The following is a 22358-nucleotide window of genomic DNA, read 5'->3' on the forward strand; positions in this document are numbered from 1 at the left end:
CCTCTCTACTTTTAAGATTAGGCTTAAAACTTTCCTTTTTGCTAAAGCTTATAGTTAGGGCTGGATCAGGTGACCCTGAACCATCCCTTAGTTATGCTGCTATAGACGTAGACTGCTGGGGGGTTCCCATGATGCATTGTTTCTTTCTCTTTTTGCTCTGTATGCACCACTCTGCATTTAATCATTAGTGATCGATCTCTGCTCCCCTCCACAGCATGTCTTTTTCCTGGTTCTCTCCCTCAGCCCCAACCAGTCCCAGCAGAAGACTGCCCCTCCCTGAGCCTGGTTCTGCTGGAGGTTTCTTCCTGTTAAAAGGGAGTTTTTCCTTCCCACTGTAGCCAAGTGCTTGCTCACAGGGGGTCGTTTTGACCGTTGGGGTTTTACATAATTATTGTATGGCCTTGCCTTACAATATAAAGCGCCTTGGGGCAACTGTTTGTTGTGATTTGGCGCTATATAAAAATTGATTGATTGATTGATTGTGAAGGGCGAGAAGTGTGAGTTCCACCGCACTTCTTTGTCCTTCTTGGGGTTCATAATCTCCTCCAACTCCGTCGCCCCTGATCCGGCCAAGGTTGCGGCGGTGAGAGATTGGCCCCAACCAATGAACCATAGGAAACTACAACACTTCCTCGGTTTTGCAAATTTCTACCGGAGGTTCATCAAGGGCTACAGTTCTGGTGCAGCCCGATCCCAAGCGCCAGTTTGTTGTTGAAGTGGATGCCTCTGACTCAGGGATAGGAGCCGTGCTGTCCCGGAGCGGGGAGTCCGACAAGGTTCTCCATCCATGTGCCTACTTTTCCCGCAGGTTGACCCCAGCTGAACGGAACTTTGACGTCGGCAATCGGGAACTTCTTGCGGTGAAGGAGGCTCTTGAGGAGTGGAGACACCTGTTGGAGGGAGCATCGGTACCATTTACTGTTTTCATGGACCATCGGAACCTGGAGTACATCCGGACCGCGAAGCGTCTGAACCCCAGGCAAGCCCGCTTGTCGCTGTTCTTCGGGCGTTTTGACTTCCGGATCACCTACCGCACCGGGACAAAGAACCAACGATCTGATGCCCTGTCCCGGGTGCATGAAGAGGAGGTCAAGACTGAGCTGTCAGACCCCCCTGAAACCATCATCCCCGAGTCCACTGTCATGGCCGCCCTTACCTGGGACGTGGAGAAGACCGTCCGGGAGGCCCTGACACGGAGCCCAGACCCGGGGACAGGTCCGAAGGACAAACTGTACGTCCCACCAGAGGCCAGGACTGCGGTCCTTGACTTCTGTCACGGTTCCAAGCTCTCCTGTCACCCAGGGGTGCGAAGGACCGTGGCAGTGGTCCGGCAGCGCTTCTGGTGGGCGTCTATTTGTTGTGGACAAATGTCCTCATGGATCGTCTGGGATGTCTCTGCTGTAATATTCACTCTGAGTCAAAGTCATGTTTTATTTCATTTTGTATGCTTATGGTATTTGCCCTTTTAGCAGCTGTCGGAAACTTCATCCATTAGTTCTATTCATGCACGATTACTGAGAAAATCAGCAACTCTTCATGTCCACATCAAAGTCAACTGTTAGGAGAAGCACCATGCAGTCCCCAAAAATATGATTTAATATACACCTGAACCCAGGTTAGCCTGTTAGCTTAGCTGGTTCAGGCTCAAAGAGAGGGGCGTGTTCAGGGTTCTTTCCTCACACACCAAACAACCCACGCTCCGCCCCTTTAACCATTTATGCGTTTATCATAACACAGCCAAAATCATTGTTGGTGCTGCTGCCAACATGGCGACGCCTAGATACGGGCGTCATATCGCCTGTTCCGGGTCTGTCCAGAAAACTGAAGGGAGACGTCTCGCAGGCTTTGTCCAGGAGAGACACAGCCTGCGGTAAAAACCCAAAGACAGCCACGTGTCTCCTTCTAACATCTTGCTGATCATCTTTTCAAAACTAATGTCCAAGAATATCAACAGCATAAAGGTCATCAGTTCAGGTTCCTTTCCAGGATTTTAGGAAGTTGGATTTTTTAAATATGTTATGATCCTTTTTTTTTTTTAATCAAGCTTCATCAGGAAGTTTGAAGTTTGATATTAAACTTCCTTTAACAACTGATCCCAGAAACAGGTTCAGCATGTGAAAAGTTTTTGCATGAAAAAGTCAGCATCAGCTTTATTCCCCAGATCATCAGTCTGAGAAAAAGGCTCAGCTCCCAAAGCCGGAGTAATTCAGAGAGAACAGTAATTACAGCCGCCAGGACCTAAATATTATTTACTGCCTGCAGACTAAATGATGCTTTGCTGTTTGACTGCTGACATAATTACAGCTTCCAGCGTGATTCTGATCACAGTGTCTCAGAGCAGACTGTACATAACAAATCCACGTCCAGAACTTGCCTGAACCCACAAACCTTCCTGCTGGACCTGACGGTCATGTTGACCTCTCTGAAAGGCGTCGCTGCTTGAGGATGACCAGGAGATCAGCTGGTGGATTCTTTGTTTGAGGATCTGCTTTGTGGTTGGATGTTCTGTTGTTGGACAGTCCCTGGGACTGTGGTTCCATGGGTGGGTGGGTGGGGGGTGTTCCTTTCCAGGATGTAAGTAATGGAGTGCCCATCTGAGCTTGGCTGTCCTCACCTCCTTCTATAGAGGAACAATAGAGAGTGTACTAGCCGGTAGTATCTCTCTCTGGCATGAAAGTAGCAGCCTTGCAGACAGGAAGGCACTGGGGAGGGTCGAGAGTTCAACAGAGAAGATTATTAGGGCCAGACTACCAAACACTGGTGAAGTGGCAGAACAGCTCTGCTTGTCCTGGGCAAGAAGGATAATCAGGTACACTTTACATCCCTTCATCAATTTGTCTTCCCTCCTGTCCTCAGGTGATGGAACCGTAGCCTGAGGTGCAAAACACGCAGAGACAGCTTTTACCCAACCACCATAAAAAAGTTAATTACAAATCGATAGAAAGAACTGTGCAATATACAAGTGGAATGCACCGTATTATCTGGTAGCAACTTTATCTGTGAAGCATCTTCATATGTGCAATATCTCGTGTCCCTTATGTATCTATTGTATGTTGTGGATATACAGAGACTATTATCAATAGTTCAAACCCTATTTATCACTATCACACACCTTGGACTTTTATTCTGTGTTCTTATTAATTCATGCAGTGCATCGATATTTCATTCTGTGACAGCATCTGTGATGATTTTTACTGAATTACAATAAAAATGAGTAAGTCTACAGGGAAGGGTTGTTGGTTCATTGACCTCCTCCGGTACTTTTGGGGTTCTTGTGTGGCGGTCAGACTCTAGCGGGGCTTCAGAACTGTTCTTCAGTGGTCTTATGTCACAGTCCTGAATCAATACTAAACCAAACATGGTCTTTGGTTCTCTCGTGCTCCTGAAGTCCAGTTGGACTGTATGTTCCTGGAAACGTTGAGATTTGTGTTTGGTCATTCATTCATTGACTAATTCATTTTCTATGCTCACTTATTCCAACCAAGGGTCGGGGAGGGGGTAAGCTGGAGCCTATCCCAACAGTCTATGAGGCGGGTTCACCCTGAACAGGATGCCAGTCTATCGCAGGGTCACACAGAGACAAACAAACACATTCACACCCACAGTCAGTTTAAAGTTTCCACTCAACTTAACCTGCAGGTCTTTGGATGTGGGAGAAAGCCGGAGCACCTGGAGGGAAGCCACACAGACATGGGAAGAACATGCAAACTCCACACAGAAAGGACCAGGTGGGAATTGATCTCATGACCTTCTTGCTGTGACACAACAGTGCTAACCACTAAGCTACCCTTGGTCAGACCTGAATTCTGAAAAAGTAATCCTACAGGTCCCCTGATGTCTTGGTACGATTTAGTTCGGTCCCCTTGTTGAGGGTTTTTTGGTGCGGGGTCGAGGTCCAGGGTCACGTACCTTACGTGTGCACCCGAGCTGTTTGGGTTGCTGGGTCACATTCAGTACTCTTGGATGCTTTGCCTCTGAGAGCCGTACATACAGTCATGGATCAGTTCTCAGTGTAATTGCCTTCACACACAAACTACCCCCCCCCCCCCCCCCCCCCACTCCCGAGTCCACATACCAGCGCAGACAGGGTTCATTAGCAGTGAACAGAGGAAAGCACTCGGGACAGATGGTTCCAGCATCACTGCTCGTAATCTTTAAAGTCCAATCAGGAAACCCATCAGAATCCCAGCCGTCCGTGTGCAGAACTGAAGTCTGCAGCGTCTGCTGAGGTCTTTGACAAACAAATACACGCAGAGACGTCTGCAGCTGCAGTTTTCTCTGTATTTTGCTGACAGAATCCTCAAACCACAAATGAGGCTGAAATTGAAACATCTCCTCACTTTATTCCATTTGTGATTTAAAAAAAATTGATCTTTGAAAAAGCATCAATGATAAATTCAGTGAAATGACTGCCAGATACAGTGGGGTAAAAATGTATTTAGTCAGTCCCTGATTGTGCAAATTCTCCTGCTTAGAAAGATGAGAGAGGTCTGTGATTTTCATCATAGGTTCACTTCAACTATGAGAGACAAAATGAGGAAAAAAAAAAAATCCAGGAAATCACACTGTAGGATTTTTAAATAATTTATTTGTAAATTATGGTGGATAATAAGTATTTTGGTCACCCACAAACAAACAAGATTTCTGGCTCTCACAGACCTGTAACTTCTTCTTTAAGAAGCTCTTCTGTCCTCCACCTGTTACCTTTATTAATGGAACCTGTTTGAACTCTATCTGTATAAAAGACACCTGTCCACAGCCTCAAACAGTCAGACTCCAAACTCAACCATGACCAAGACCAAAGAGCCATCGAAGGACACCAGGAAGAACATTGTAGACCTGCACCAGGCTGGGAAGAGTGAATCTACAATAGTCAAGCAGGTTGGTGTGAATAAATCAACTGTGGGAGCAATTGTAAGAAAATGGAAGACATACAAGACCATTGATAATCTTCCTCGATCTGGGGCTCCACACAAGATGTCATCCTGTGGGATCAAAATGATCATGAGAACAGTGAACAAAAATCTCAGAACTACACGGAGGGACCTGATGAATGACCTTCAGAGAGCTGGGACCAAAGTAACAAAGGCTATACACGACGCAGAGAGGGACTCAAATCCTGCAGTGCCAGGCGTGACCCCCTGCTTAAGACAGTACGTGTCCAGGTCCGTCTGAAGTTTGCCAGAGAGCATGTGGATGATCCAGAAGAGGATTGGGAGAATATTACGTAGTCAGATGAAGCCAAAATAGAACTTTTGGTAAAAACTCAACTCATCGTGTTTGGAGGAAGAAGAATGCTGAGTTGCATTCCAAGAACACCATATCTACTATGAAACATGGAGGTGGAAACATCATGCTTTGGGTCTGTTTTTCTGCAAAGGGGACAGGACGACTGATCCGTGTTAAGGAAAGAATGAACGGGGCCATGTATCATGAGATTTTAAGCCAAAACCTCCTTCCATTAGTGAGAGCATTGAAGATGCAACGTGGCTGGGTCTTCCAGCATGACAATGATCAATCAATCAATCAATCAACTTTTTTCTTATATAGCGCCAAATCACAACAAACAGTTGCCCCAAGGCGCTCCATATTGTAAGGCAAGGCCATACAATAATTATGAAAAACCCCAACGGTCAAAACGACCCCCTATGAGCAAGCACTTGGCAACAGTGGGAAGGAAAAACTCCCTTTTAACAGGAAGAAACCTCCAGCAGAACCAGGCTCAGGGAGGGGCAGTCTTCTGCTGAGACTGGTTGGGGCTGAGGGAAAAAAACAGGAAAAAGACATGCTGTGGAGGGGGGCAGAGATCGATCACTAATGATTAAATGCAGAGTGATGCATACGGAGCAAAAAGAGAAAGAAACAGTGCATCATGGGAACCCCCCCACAATCTACGTCTAAAGCAGCATAACCAAGGGATGGTCCAGGGTCACCCAATCCAGCCCTAACTATAAGCCTTAGCGAAAAGGAAAGTTTTAAGCCTAATCTTAAAAGTAGAGAGGGTATCTGTCTCCCTGATCTGAATTGGGAGCTGGTTCCACAGGAGAGGAGCCTGAAAGCTGAAGGCTCTGCCTCCCATTCTACTCTTACAAACCCTAGGAACTACAAGTAAGCCCGCAGTCTGAGAGCGAAGCGCTCTAATGGGGTAATATGGTACTACGAGGTCCCTAAGATAAGATGGGACCTGATTATTCAAAACCTTATAAGTAAGAAGAAGAATTTTAAATTCTATTCTAGAATTAACAGGAAGCCAATGAAGAGAGGCCAACACGGGTGAGATATGCTCTCTCCTGCTAGTCCCCGTCAGTACTCTAGCTGCAGCATTCTGAACAAACTGAAGGCTTTTTAGGGAACTTTTAGGACAACCTGATAATAATGAATTACAATAGTCCAGCCTAGAGGAAATAAATGCATGAATTAGTTTTTCAGCATCACTCTGAGACAAGACCTTTCTGATTTTAGAGATATTGCGTAAATGCAAAAAGGCAGTCCTACATATTTGTTTAATATGTGCTTTGAATGACATATCCTGATCAAAAATGACTCCAAGATTTCTCACAGTATTACTAGAGATCAGGGAAATGCCATCCAGAGTAACGATCTGGTTAGACACCATGCTTCTAAGATTTGTGGGGCCAAGTACAATAACTTCAGTTTTATCTGAGTTTAAAAGCAGGAAATTAGAGGTCATCCATGTCTTTATGTCTGTAAGACAATCCTGCAGTTTAGCTAATTGGTGTGTATCCTCTGGCTTCATGGATAGATAAAGCTGGGTATCATCTGCGTAACAATGAAAATTTAAGCAATACCGTCTAATAATACTGCCTAAGGGAAGCATGTATAAAGTGAATAAAATTGGTCCTAGCACAGAACCTTGTGGAACTCCATAATTAACTTTAGTCTGTGAAGAAGATTCCCCATTTACATGAACAAACTGTAATCTATTAGACAAATATGATTCAAACCACCGCAGCGCAGTGCCTTTAATACCTATGACATGCTCTAATCTCTGTAATAAAATTTTATGGTCAACAGTATCAAAAGCAGCACTGAGGTCCAACAGAACAAGCACAGAGATAAGTCCACTGTCCGAAGCCATAAGAAGATCATTTGTAACCTTCACTAATGCTGTTTCTGTACTATGATGAATTCTAAAACCTGACTGAAACTCTTCAAATAGACCATTCCTCTGCAGGTGATCAGTTAACTGTTTTACAACTACCCTCTCAAGAATCTTTGAGAGAAAAGGAAGGTTGGAAATTGGCCTATAATTAGCTAAGATAGCTGGGTCAAGTGATGGCTTTTTAAGTAATGGTTTAATTACTGCCACCTTAAAGGCCTGTGGTACATAACCAACTAACAAAGATAGATTGATCATATTTAAGATTGAAGCATTAAATAATGGTAGGACTTCCTTGAGCAGCCTGGCAGGAATGGGGTCCAATAAACATGCCGATGGTTTGGACGAAGCAACCAATGAAAATAACTCAGACAGAACAACCGGAGAGAAAGAGTCTAACCAAATACCGGCATCACTGAAAGCAGCCAAAGATAACGATACATCTTTGGGATGGTTATGAGTAATTTTTTCTCTAATAGTCAAAATTTTGTTAGCAAAGAAAGTCATGAAGTCATTACTAGTTAAAGTTAATGGAATACTCAGCTCAATAGAGCTCTGACTCTTTGTCAGCCTAGCTACAGTGCTGAAAAGAAACCTGAGGTTATTCTTATTTTCTTCAATTAGTGATGAGTAGAAAGATGTCCTAGCTTTACGGAGGGCTTTTTTATAGAGCAACAAACTCTTTTTCCAGGCTAAGTGAAGATCTTCTAAGTTAGTGAGACGCCATTTCCTCTCCAACTTACGGGTTATCTGCTTTAAGCTACGAGTTTGTGAGTTATACCACGGAGTCAGACACTTCTGATTTAAAGCTCTCTTTTTCAGAGGAGCTACAGCATCCAAAGTTGTCTTCAAAGAGGATGTAAAACTATTGACGAGATACTCTATCTCCCTTACAGAGTTTAGGTAGCTACTCTGCTCTGTGTTGGTATATGACATTAGAGAACATAACGAAGGAATCATATCCTTAAATCTAGTTACAGTGTTTTCTGAAAGACTTCTAGTGTAATGAAACTTATTCCCCACTGCTGGGTAGTCCATCAGAGTAAATGTAAATGTTATTAAGAAATGATCAGACAGAAGGGAGTTTTCAGGGAATACTGTTAAGTCTTCTATTTCCATACCATAAGTCAGAACAAGATCTAAGATATGATTAAAGTGGTGGGTGGACTCATTTACTTTTTGAGCAAAGCCGATAGAGTCTAATAATAGATTAAATGCAGTGTTGAGGCTGTCATTCTCAGCATCTGTGTGTATGTTAAAATCGCCCACTATAATTATCTTATCTGAGCTAAGCACTAAGTCAGACAAAAGGTCTGAAAATTCACAGAGAAACTCACAGTAACGACCAGGTGGACGATAGATAATAACAAATAAAACTGGTTTTTGGGACTTCCAATTTGGATGGACAAGACTAAGAGACAAGCTTTCAAATGAATTAAAGCTCTGTCTAGGTTTTTGATTAATTAATAAGCTGGAATGGAAGATTGCTGCTAATCCTCCGCCACGGCCCGTGCTACGAGCATTCTGACAGTTAGTGTGACTCGGGGGTGTTGACTCATTTAAACTAACATATTCATCCTGCTGTAACCAGGTTTCTGTTAGGCAGAATAAATCAATACGTTGATCAATTATTATATCATTTACCAACAGGGACTTAGAAGAGAGAGACCTAATGTTTAATAGACCACATTTAACTGTTTTAGTCTGTGGTGCAATTGAAGGTGCTATATTATTTTTTCTTTTTGAATTTTTATGCTTAAATAGATTTTTGCTGGTTATTGGTGGTCTGGGAGCAGGCACCGTCTCTACGGGGATGGGGTAATGAGGGGATGGCATGGGGAGAGAAGCTGCAGAGAGGTGTATAAGACCACAGCTCTGCCTCCTGGTCCCAACGCTGGACAGTCACAGTTTGGAGGATCCAAGAAAATTGGCCAGATTTCTAGAAATGAGAGCTGCTCCATCCAAAGTGGGATGGATGCCGTCTCTCCTAACAAGACCAGGTTTTCCCCAGAAGCTTTGCCAATTATCAATGAAGCCCACCTCATTTTTTGGATCCAAAACACACCACTCAGGCAATGAAGGAGTGGCTCCGTAAAAAGCATTTCAAGGTCCTGGAGTGGCCGAGCCAGTCTCCAGACCTCAACCCCATAGAAAATTTGTGGAGGGAGTTGAAAATCCATGTTTCCCAGCGACAGCCCCAAAACATCACTGCTCTAGAGGAGATCTGCATGGAGGAATGGACCAAAATACCAGCTACAGTGTGTACAAACCTGGTGAAGACTTACAGGAAACATTTGACCTCTGTCATTGCCAACAAAGATTATGTTACAAAGTATTGAGTTGAACTTTTGTTATTGACCAAATACTTATATTCCACCATAATTTACAAATAAATTCTTTAAAAATCCTACAATGTGATTTCCTGGATTTTTTTCTCTCATAGTATAAGTGTACCTATGATGAAAATTACAGACCTCTCTCATCTTTCTAAGTAGGAGAACTTTCACAATCAGGGACTGACTAAATACTTTTTGGCCCCAGTCTACCACGCCCCTATTTTTAAATTTAGCCGCATCCAGCGGTAATGACTTATGCTGCTGCAGTTGTCGATGCCTGGGACACAGTGTCCAGGCCCGGTGCAGATCGCCTGCCTGCTGCTGGCCTTCTGGGACCTCCTGGCAGAAGTCCAGCTTTTGCACGGGGAGCTGATCCTCTGACCTCCTGTGTAAATTCCTCAAGGACATCCTGGGAAGGAACAATGGCAGAGAACAAAGTCAGCCTGCCGTTCCCAAGCTCCCGTCCATCCGCACACACAACCAGCACAATACCGCCAGGACGGACACCGTGACGTGCTGTAGATGTGGACGTTTAGTTCTCTCAAGTCAAACTGGACAGAAGTGAACGTCTGTGGAGTCACTGCTGAACAGGCTACCACAACTTTCAGACCCAGACAGGTTCTGTTCTGAAGAGTCCGAGACTCATCCCCATCTACGTAGACACCAATGAGGACTTAAACCACAAAAAGTTCTCAGGCTTTATATGTGGACATCAAAAGATGCAACTGCAGTTATTAGTGACGTTCTGAGAAGAGCAGAGTGAGATGTTTCACACCAAAGCAAACAGAAAGGGAGGCCAGAGGGGGCACATAATCCCTGCAGTATGATCCAGGTCCACTGAGAGTTCTGCTACGAGTCACATGTGCCTGGACACGCCTCCTGGGGGTGGAGCCCAAAAGGAAGAGTCCAGTGGGAGTCCTGACCAGAAGCTTGAATCATTTCAGCTGACTTCTTTTGAAGTGCAGAAGCAGCAGTTCTATTCTGACCTTCTGGACCTCAGCGTGAATTGTGAATTCATATACAATTCACAATGTAAAGAAAATAAATGTCTTATTAATATAAATAAAGAATTATCTCAAGAACAAATGACAGGACAAAATCATATCCAACCAAGAGACTCAAACCGTGTTCCTCCGGACTTGACAAGACACAACTCAATTCAATTTAATCAATTTATAACGTGGCAAATCACAACAAAAGTTGCCTCTAGGCTCCTCGCACAAAACAATTCAAAATCAAATTTAAAATAAGTAAATTAAAAGATTCAAATACACAACTGAAAGACACAAGTAAAATAATAAAACAGATTAAAAAATAAAAACCATTCATAAGAAAGGGAGTAAAAATATGTTTTTAGTCTTGACATAAAAAAAACCCACGGAATCTGAGTGCCTCATGGTTGTAGGGAGACTGTTCCACAGAGAGGGTGCACGATAAGAGAAGGCTCTTCTTCTTCTCCCTAGGAACACACAGTAGTCCCACATCCTGCAACCGCAGAACCCGGGCCAGCTCAAAGAGATTATTCCCAGTAAGATAGTCCACGAGCTGCCGTAAAACCACTTTTTCCAGAATTTTAGAGCAAAATGATAGATTTGATATACACCGATAGTTTTTCAATACACGAGGGTCAAGATTAGGTTTCTTAAGTGATGGTTTAATCACTGCAGATTTGAAACATTTAGGAACAGATTGAGAAGTTAAGGAGAGACAGTGGTGGGCACAGTTTGTCATGTTCCTGCCCATGATGGGTTCATGTCCTGAATCTTGTGTTTTATTTATATGATATCAGGTTGCCATCGTCATGCTTCAGTTATGTTTTGTCTTGTTTTTATTTATTTTTGATGTATCATGGGCCCACCACATATATTGTTTTGCTGTGCTATTAATTGTTTGCTTTCTCTTATGTGGATTTAGTTTCAGTTTTATTCTGTTTATCACATTGTTCGTATTATACTTTAGTCACAGGGTTTTGTCATTTATCTGCAGTGCTTCTTATTTGATTATGTTCCATTTGTTATTTATTGCATTTCCTGTTTATCTGTTATCTTGTTTTATTAATTGCATTACTCTCTAGTCACCGGGTTTGTTTATTCTGTTTTTCAGTTGTTTATTTTGCTGTTCTCATTTGTGTTTTCAGTTCTTATGTTCATGCTTAGTTTGTTTCCAGGTCTTAGTTGTTCTGCGTTCTGTCCATGGTTTCTCTTGTTCTTTGACTGCCCCTGCTCCAGCTCCTGTGTCTTTGTCTCCCACACTTAGATTCTGTCTGATTTGCATTTTCACTCACTCCCACTCTTGCACCTGCTCACTCATCTTTGTTTCATCACCCCACGCTGTTTTCCTGCCTTCACTATCTTGTCCCATGCATATCTCTGTTCAGTAGTCACGCCCGCTTCCAAATCCTTCACCGACACCTGCATCTTGTTTCACTAATTACACCACCAGTTATTTAAGCCCTCACAGTCTCACAGCTCACTGCCAGATCATTGACTTTGTCACTTTCCAGCCTCTGTCTCACGTCTTGTTTTGTCCAGCTTATCGGTATTTTGACCTTGCCTGTTTTTGACCTTGAGTTTTGTCTTGCCCTTGCCCTTATGCTGTGTATTTTGACCTGTGCCTGTTTTTGACTACGCCTCTGTTTCTTGTCTGCCTGCTACCTCTGCCACGCTGCTGGACCACACATGTACTGACCACCTGCCTGTTGAGCCAATTAAATCCCTTTTTTGAACTCTATCAGTCATGTGAGTTTGTAGTTGTGTCCTACAGTTTGTGCCACACCTCATACAGTTCAGCTAATCCGATAGAAGATAACTATCGAAGCTAATGTTTTTGCTATCGGACTAGCTTTTCAGATAAGTTTTAAAACCATCATCTGACCAGTTATCTTCCAATAAATTTAGTTCTGATAACTTTCAGTGCAACCATCACCTCCCCAGTGCAGTGGGGAGGTGATGGTGTAGTGGCTAAGGTGTTGGGCTTGAGTCCAGAAGATCATGGGTTCAACTCCCAGCCTGACTGGAAAATCACTAAGGGCCCTTGGGCAAGGCCTGTAATCGCCTATTGCTCCTGGTGTGTCGTGAGCGCCTTGTATGGCAGCACCCTGACATCGGGGTGAATGTGAGGCATAATTGTTAAGCGCTTTGAGTGTCTGATGCAGATGGAAAAGCGCTATATAAATGCAGTCCATTTACCATTTACATTTTTTTGCTGGTAAAGTTTAACGGTCAAAAACATTTGTAAACCCTAAAATCAAACACTTAAAAAATGCTACTTTGGATCAACTTTTAAAAAACTGATGTCATTTGTTACAGATATTTTTTTTAGTTTCTCACAATGTATATTTAGGATTTTTGTAAAGTGATTCCAGCAGATTTAAACTGGAAACCACAATTTTCCATTAGACCGATGTAAATAAGTACTTTGAATGAAGTGCACTGTGTTTCACTTTTTTCAGTGAACATTTTAGTCCATTTGTTGTGTGTTTGTAGCCACTGAGCAGACTGGCTGTCTGTCGCTTGCTGATGATGTCATCATTAAGAGCACCACGTGATCGATGCCATGGAAATAGGGACCTGGAATGGACGTCATGTGACTAGCGCACAGCGGCCATTACTAAGGGTGGAGAGAGACCTTGAGCCAGTTAAACAGAAGCGAAATGAGGAGAAAAAAGTCAGCCAGTGCTTCACCATCAACGGCACCAACTACAAAAACAAATTCTCCAAATACTAAAATGACCTGTACAAGAGCCTTAATGTCGCAATTTAATATCAATATACTGAGACTATAACTCAACACCATAAGTTCTTTTCATGAAACTGCGTTCACATGCATACAAACAAAAATGTTTATATATATATACATATATATATATATATATATATATATATATATATATATATATATATATACTTGCAGTTGTTGTTTAATATGATAATTCAGTAAGGTGTATATATTATATTCCAATTGTAAGGTGGAACTATGCCAGTATACAAAGGTATATCTAAAAAGGACACTTTATTGGATTATTTATTCAGATGAATCCCACTGAAACTAACAGGTAAGAATTTATATTTACTATGTGTATTTTATTCTGACAATCAAAGCATTAATGGATGTATTTCAGTTGTTTAAGCTGCAGGGTTAGGGTGAAAAAAGCAGCAGCTTTTAGCTCATAAATGACGGTGTATATAATACTGGCTGTGTGGGACTTGATGTGTCCCCAAAAGGACCAGGGTCCAAACAGGGTCGTGCGGGACTAGGCACATCCTCAAAGGACCAGGGTCCGAACAGGGTCGTGGGGGACTTGACGTGTCCCCAAAGGACCAGGGTCCGAACAGGGTCGTGGGGGACTTGACGTGTCCCCAAAGGACCAGGGTCCGAACAGGGTCGTGCGGGACTAGGCACATCCTCAAAGGACCAGGGTCCGAACAGGGTCGTGCGGGACTAGGCACATCCTCAAAGGACCAGGGTCCGAACAGGGTCGTGCGGGACTAGGCACATCCTCAAAGGACCAGGGTCCGAACAGGGTTGTGGGGGACTTGACATGTCTCCAAAGGACCAGGGTCCGAACGGGGTCATGGGGGACTTGACGTGTCCCCAAAGGACCAGGGTCCGAACAGGGTCGTGCGGGACTAGGCACATCCTCAAAGGACCAGGGTCCGAACAGGGTTGTGGGGGACTTGACATGTCCCCAAAGGACCAGGGTCCGAACGGGGTCATGGGGGACTTGACGTGTCCCCAAAGGACCAGGGTCCGAACGGGGTCGTGCGGGAGTCGGCACGTCCTCAAAGGATCAGGGTCCTGTCCTGTTCAGGATCAGTAGAATTCATTAGCGTTGTTGATATTGTTGCGTTATGAAGGTTTGTCTGAGCACATCGTTAATCTGAGGAGAACAAATGTTTACTTTGTGTTCAAATGATAAATCTGACAGCAGTGAATTAATTTGAAAAATATTTTCCTCTTTCAAAGTGTTGCAGTCTGACTGAAACACTGCTGTGCTGACCTCTGACCCAGATTATATTTAATCCTGATGTTTCTTACTTGTGTTTGTCCATCAGAAAGTGGACTGTCCAACTGAAAGTGGACTCCATCAGATCCAGATCTGCTCTGATGGAGTCCACTTTCAGTTTATTTAATTTGACACATCTGCTTCAACACAGAGATCACAGACGGTTTGTTGACAGAGCGCCGCGGCTCCGCCTGCGCCGTTTGTTATCTCTCATCCACCAGCGTCCACTGTGACAACAAGAAGAGAAAGGTGAATCTGGAATAACAGTGCCAGCGCTGCAGGAGCTTCGCCCGCTGAGACCGCAGGTGGTGAGATGTGAACCACAAAAAGTCTTAAAAAATACTAAATCATTTCATCACATTCAGAGTCCAGCTGCAGAGATGAGCAGAAACACTCAGTTCCCCTGAAAGACGCTTCCTGGTCAATTGAAGAGTTTAACGTGAGGAATCTTAGAAATTGTTGGAACACAGAGGAGACAATAATCTCCAAATATTCTAATGAGAGGATGGACTTCAACTAAATCTATGAAGCCCCGCCCACCTATGCCTGTTACTCCCATAAGATTTATGTATATAACAAATTTCCAAAATCCAAAAGTGCCGAAGACTGTGGCATCCGTGTCTGCAAGTGTTTTCTTCTTATTTTCTGGTTCAGGTTTTCTCTTTTCCTGATGTTGCATTTTCCCTCACTGAGCCTCCACACCCTCTGCTCGTGGCCCTCACCTGTTCCTCCTGAGCAGTACTTTTCTTAGACATCTTTTTCTCACAGCAGGCGTCTGTCTGTCCTGTTCCAGAGACGTGTTTCTGCATTCCTTTCCTTCTGTCTGAATCTGGTCACTTGTTTGTTTGCTGGATGATTGTTGGCTGGAAATTCTGCCTGTGACTTCATCTGCACCTGAACACATCTAGTGGCAGAATCCTCATCTGAGCATCTCAAGAACTCAAGAGGACAACTGTGCCCTGTCGTCCGTGGACGATGGTGGACTCGAATCATGTCTCAGTTTCAAGTCCTAGTGCTCTGCTGTAATTGATACATGGAACCAGTTGATCCTGTCAGAAGTGAAGCTGATTAGAACCCTGCTGATTCTTTGCACAACCAGTTAGCCTGTTGGTCCACACAGACGAGGGACACCCAGCGTCAAAAAACAAAAATTACACCAAATCCCAGTGTGGATCTGCACCGGAGCCACAGCAGCAACCCAAAAGACAAAAACACAGCCCCATTTAGTGAAATCTGGTGGAAATCTGAGAACCTGCAGTCATGAAGTTATACTTAACGACTGAAAAAGTCCAACATCAATAACGTTTGCAGAATTTTAAACCACCAAACTGCCTCTTTCAGTCCATTTCCATTAGAGACGTCATGTGTCCCAAAAGAGGAAATATCATTTCAGGAAGATGAGCAAGATGTTGGTTTTGAACACAATGAGTCCTTCGCCATCATTCCCACCAAATATTAAAGCTTTTTCCAGCAGGAGCTTCAGGGCTCCACGAGTACGAGCTGTGCAGAGAACAATTGAGGGAAGCAGGAAGGATGAACATGTTTCCTGTCTGCCTGCCGCTTCACAATGACCAGCGGACAGCTTGCCTTCTGACGCGCCCTCCACCACCTCGCCGTGTCTCTGTTGGCATGCTGCACGGAACCCGGACTGGGTAGGGCCTGGAGGACGTGGGTTTGGTGTCTGTCCACTTTTAATATGCAGCTGCAGCACTTTGGGAATCTTCTAACTCAGAAAACCATCCAAAAGGTTACAGAGAGTTTGTAAAAGGGGAGCCCTCGTTTAAAAACGGTCAGCAGTCATCAGTCCTGATTAACACCTCAGACAGACTTGGACTCACAACACGCCCTGTTCCCGATCAGCCTCAGGCTGCTTTTCCAGCAGGCCGCCTCACACCTTTGTGATTGCTGGAAGCGTGTTTTGACCGGGTCCAGAAGAATGTGCTGATGGTCCGCGGCTCCAAGGCTCAGCCATAACAACAGCCACATTCCTGTTGGCTGCTGACCAGCGAGGACGGAATGCAATTAGCACCTATTAGAGAGCGCCTGAAGGAGGCCTGTCAGGGACACGCAGAGTCCAACCCCACAAACGCACACGGCCACAGTCTGACTGAATGAACACCTTATTGATCCCAGAAAAGACCTTCACAAGTTCCAACAGGCACGAGAAGAAATCACCATAAAGCAAGTCAGCGTGCGGCGGCACTCTGTGGAATGTTTCACTTCCCCAAACACAGACATGCTACTCTTAAAAAAAAAGAAAAAAAAAAGACTGTGGTCACATCAAGCTGACTGACTTATTGATCCACCTGATCAGAGCATCTGCAAGAATTTCTGCTCCATAAACGACCTGCCTGAGGACGGAGCAGAAACACACTAACAACAGTAAAATAACACATTTAAATCAACAAACTCAAACATCTGACATCTACATTAGATTTAGAAGATTAATATGAGATAAATTAAAAATCTCAACCAAACTATCAATGTTTGGCCATAAAATGAAAGACTTTTATCTCCATTTGATAGTAATATATTTTAAAGTCATCTCACCAGACTGTGGCTCATCAAAGTCACATGATCAACACACACACACACACACACACACACACACACACACACACACACACACACACACACACACACACACACACACACACACACACACTGCACATACTTGTTAAAGAAATTAGTTAATCTCCACACAGAGGTTATTCAGTCACCTGTGAACGAGTTACTAGATGACACTGAAAACCCCTTTTACCGGCAGGGCTCAGTGTGTGTGTGTGTGTGTGTGTTAGATTAACATGCAGCCGTCTGATCAGACACTTACAATGAAAACACTGAAGCTGAGCGTGAAATGTACGATAAGTTACTCTAATATTTACAATATGGACAGGTTAAAATATAAGAATAAATATACGAGGTCTGTTAGAAAAGTATCCGTCCTTTTTATTTTTTTTAAAAAACCATATGGATTTGAATCACGTGTGATTGCGTCAGACAAGCTTGAACCTTCGTGCGCATGTGTGAGTTTTTTCATGTCTGTCGGTTGCGTCATTCGCCTGTGAGCAGGCTTTGAGTGAGGTGTGGTCCACCCCTCTCGTCTATTTTTTATTGTGAATAAATGTCTGAACGATTTGGAGCTTTGCTGCATCAGTTTTTTTCCAGAAACTGTGAGACACCTCCAGGTGGACACCGTTCAAAAAATTAATATGGCTTTCAGGGACGATTTTATGGGGATTAAACAGATTAAGGAGTGTTACTGCCGCTTTAAGGACGGCCCACAACTGCTGAGAGCGCGGCGCGCTCCCAGCCCCCATCGACAGGCTGACACCCTGCTGGAACAACCAGATCATTTCCAATGTGAAGGCTTTGTTGATCCGGAACCTTGTCTGACTTTCACAAAAAGGCAGAAGATGTGGACATCAGCACTTTTTCGGTACATTCTACTGTTACAGGAGTTTTTTTCATGGAAAGAAAAGCGGACGGACGTGCCACGGCTCCGTTCATTACGCAGGACAAAACCACCTCGGTGTTGGTCTCACAGGACGGCTTTCAGGTGGATTTCAGACGGATTCCGGTTGCTTTCTAGTCATGTGAATATCCGATTGTGATTGTGCATGAGCTGGACATGCCAGAACATGTTCCGTGAGGCTTCATCACAGCGTTGCTTTGCGCCGAGCGGCTGCACCGCGATGCGCAGTGGAGCAGCTTCTCTTTCCATGACAAAAACTCCTGTAACAGTGAAATGTGCCGTTCGTTTTTAAACTGGACGCTGTCTTGATCCGGTATGTCATCTGACTAGCACAGGAATTGTGAAAAGACGTGGACATCAGCACTTTTTCCAGCACATTAAGACAGACGTGCGGAGGAATTCTGCGCATCGTGGCGGAGCTGCATGGCGCAAAGAAACACCGTGATGAAGCCTCACAGGACATGTTCTGGCATGTCCAGCTCATGCACAATCACAATGGGATAATCACACGACTGGAAAGCAACCAGAATCTGTCTGAAATCCACCTTTAAGCCGTCCTGTGAGACCAACACCGAGGTGGTTTTGTCCCGCGTAATGAACAGCTCCGTGGCGCGTCCGTCCGCTTTTCTTTCCATGAAAAAAACTCCTGTAACGGTGGAATGTGCCGGAAAAAGTGCTGATGTCCACATCTTCAGCCTTTTTGTGAAAGTCAGACGAGGTCCCGGATCAACAAAGCCTTCACATTGGAAATGATCTGGTTGTTCCAGCAGGGTGTCAGCCTGTCGATGGGGGCTGGGAGCGCGCCGCGCTCTCAGCAGTTGTGGGCCGTCCTTAAAGAGGCAGTAACACCCTCTAATCTGTTTAATCCCCATAAAATCGTCCCTGAAAGCCATCTGAATTTTCTGAACGGTGTTCACCTGAAGGTCTCTCACAGTTTCTGGAAAAAAATTGATGCAGCAAAGATCCAAATCGTTCAGACATTTATTCACAATAAAAAATAGACGGGAGGGGTGGACCACACCTCACTCAAAGCCTGCTCACAGGTGAGTGACGCAACCGACAGGCGTGAAAAAACTCACGCATGCGCACGAAGGTTCAAGCTTGTCTGACGCAATCACACGTGATTCAAATCCATATGGTTTTTGAAAAAAATAATAAGGTTGGATACTTTTCTAACAGACCTTGTATGTAATATGCAGTGTAATATATGTAAAGTGACTTGAGTGCACCATAAGTTAAATTATTGCACCTAATAAATACAGCAGGTCATGACATGATTAATGACCTGGTTGCTATGGTTACCACAGTACTAGCATTGATCATTGTACAGTCTGACAGCAGCCGGGAGAAACGATCTGCGGAATCTCTCCCTTTTGTGGCAATAAAAGAAAAACGGTTGATGATGACAAGGGTGTGAAGGTAAAACAAAACTGTATTCACATCTGTCACATTTGTAGATGTATAGATAATAATAACAATAACAAGAGCAATTTCTGACGTCGGCCGATCCTGATCACCTCCAAAATTCTGTAGAGTCTTCTGTGCCCTAATATCTATCTGTGGTGCAAATTTTGCCAAATTCCGTGCAGTAGATTTTATGTAATCCAGCTAAAAGTCAGACAGACAAAGAAATAAATAAACACTGATGATTTTATGGCGTCCTTGGCAGATGTAGTAGTAATAATAATAATAATAATAATGTGTACTGACTAACACCACAGACTGATGGGGACTTAAAGCAGCTGTCTGCTCCTTCAGGTCTGTTCCACAAAGCAGGTTTAGTGAAAAACTCTCACTTCAAAAAGCCAGTTCAGCCTAACTCAGTTACCATGGCAACGTACTCAGTGAAGCCACGGGGTAGCAGGTTTAGTGTCTCCTCTTAACTTAACCTTCAGAGAGAAGGAGGTCAGCGTTCAGACATGACAAACCCACTAACATTCAAGCGTGAATTTTCCACAGAAATCTCTGTGGGCAGAAATGATCAGACCCCTCGTGGATGTTCTGTCCCTTCATTTTCATTTCATTTATGTAGCACCAAATCACAACAACGTTGCCTCAAGGTGCTTCACACAAGTAAGATCTAACCCCCAGAGCAAGCACACAGGCGACAGTGGTAAGAAAAAACTCCGTCTGATGATCTGAGGAAGAAACTTCAAGCAGACCAGACTCAAAGGGGTGACCCTCTGCTTGGGCCATGATACAGACACAAATTACAAAAACAATTCATAAAACAAATATACAGCAAATGTTGCCTGTGGACAGGACAGGAGGGTCGCCAACACAAAAATACCACACCCACACTGAAAAAAGTGAAACATCAGTGCACTTCATTCAAAGTACTTATTTAAATTGGTCTAATGGAAAATTGTGGTTTCCAGTTTAAATCTGCTGGAATCACACAAAATCATACATATACATTGTGAGAAACTAAAAAAAATTAGCTGTTTTAGTTGTTTAAGTTGATCCAAAGTATCATTTTTTTCAGTGCATCTCTGGATGGAGCTGCACCTCAAACAGAGAGAAAAAACAGAATCAGGCATCAGAAAGACAACAAATACAGTATAATTTGTCAGCATTAAATAAGAAGAACAGAAGAAATACTAAGGTGATCACTGGCCACTAGCCCTAAGCTTCGCTAAAAGACCCAGACCTTTCCCAGTGGTTATTTGTTTCAGGTTCTTCTCAGCCACAGATGATGGACAGGCTGTGGGCAGTAGAATCAAATCTCACTGGAGGGCTGAATGAAGTGGTTTGTAGTCCACTATAAGGACACTGGATGTCTATGCATATGTCATGTGTTTTTAAAATCAAAACAAATTAAATGTGTGTGTACATGTGGTTTTAATAAATTCTTGCACTTTGCCTCAGTCAGCAGTTTTCTGGAACACCAACTCCCATTTTTTAGTTACTGCTAATGTAAAATTCTATACTCACATTCTGCAGACATTCATCATTATTTAGTATTATTTATCATTCTTCTTCTTCTTTTTCTTTTGGCCGCTTCCATTAGAGGGCAGCACACCAGATAATGCACCTCCATCTCATCCAGTCCTCTGTGTCTTCCTCTGTCTCACCAACCACCTGCATGTTCTCCCTCTTCTCCTGCTGCCTGGTGGCTCCATCCTCAGCATCCTCCTCCCTATACACCCTGGGTGTCTCCTCTGCACATGTCCAAACCATCTCAATCTCACCTCTCAATGACAGCCACGAGTACTGGTGCTCATCAGAGTGCAAGGAAATTGGGCTGGGTGAAGAAGAAGAAGAAGAAGAGGAGAATGTGTCCAGAGGCAGTGGGAGAAGGCAAAAACTAGAAGGGTGAAAGTGAGAGCTGGGCCTTTGAATGTTGTCAGTATGACTGGTAAAGGGAGAGAGCTGGCTGATATTGTGTGTGCAAGAGACCAAGTGGAAGGGAAGTAAGAGCAGGAGCATCGGCGGTGGGTACAAGTTGTTGTATCATGGTGAGGACAGGAAGAGAAATGGTGTTGGGGTCATTTTAAAGGAAGAGTGTTGGGAAGGTGTCGTAGCACGGACCCACAACAGGGGGTGCAAATGAACGGACAATGAATTAAGCCAAAAAGTAACAATTTAATGTTGTGATGATACACAACGAAATACACAGAATTAGCAAAGTCAATTAACACCAGGTGACGTGTGGGCAGGCTCGAAGATAGAAGACTCCCGACGAGAGAGAAGCCGCGTCCCACACGGCTTCCACCACCAACGGTCTGAAGAACACCGGAGCCGCCAAGTACCGAGTCCCCAGGTGGCCTCTGTCTTCGGCTGTCGACCCTGGTACTGCTGGCAGAAAGCAGAGACAAGATGAATGAGTGTGAGTCCGCACACTCAGTAATCCACAGTCTGCACACAGTTAGGAGGGAGCACCTCCACCTCCAATCACACACTCGTGCAGCTCCTGGTTAACCACTTATCTGGTTTGGGGTGTGAGGCGAAGCCGTCGCTGTCACACCAAACGCCAATCCCACAGACAAGGCAAAACACCAGGAAAACGGCTGCAACAGAAGTTCAGATTCTCGGCGAGGAGGTGGAGCTGCAGTCCGGCCTTTATGGTGATGATGATGATGATGATGAACGAGTGACAGCTGGTGCAGAGGATGAATGACAGCTGTCACTTCTTCTGGGTCTGGCGCCCTCTCGTGCTTGGAGCCCGCACTCCAAGCAGGGCGCCCCCTGGTGGTGGTGGGCCAGCAGTACCTCCTCTTCAGCAGCCCACATAACAGAAGAGTATGTTAAAAGTGTGTTGGAGGTTAAGTGAGTGTCTGACAGGGTGATGAGTGTGAAGTTGGACATTGAAGAGGTGATGATGAATATCATCAGTGCATATGCCCCACAGGTAGGTTGTGAGATGAAGGAGAAAGAAGATTTCTGGAGTGAGATAGATAAGGTGGTGGAGAGTGAACCCAA

Source organism: Thalassophryne amazonica, unplaced genomic scaffold (assembly GCF_902500255.1).
Source record: "Thalassophryne amazonica unplaced genomic scaffold, fThaAma1.1, whole genome shotgun sequence".
NCBI lineage: Eukaryota > Metazoa > Chordata > Actinopteri > Batrachoidiformes > Batrachoididae > Thalassophryne > Thalassophryne amazonica.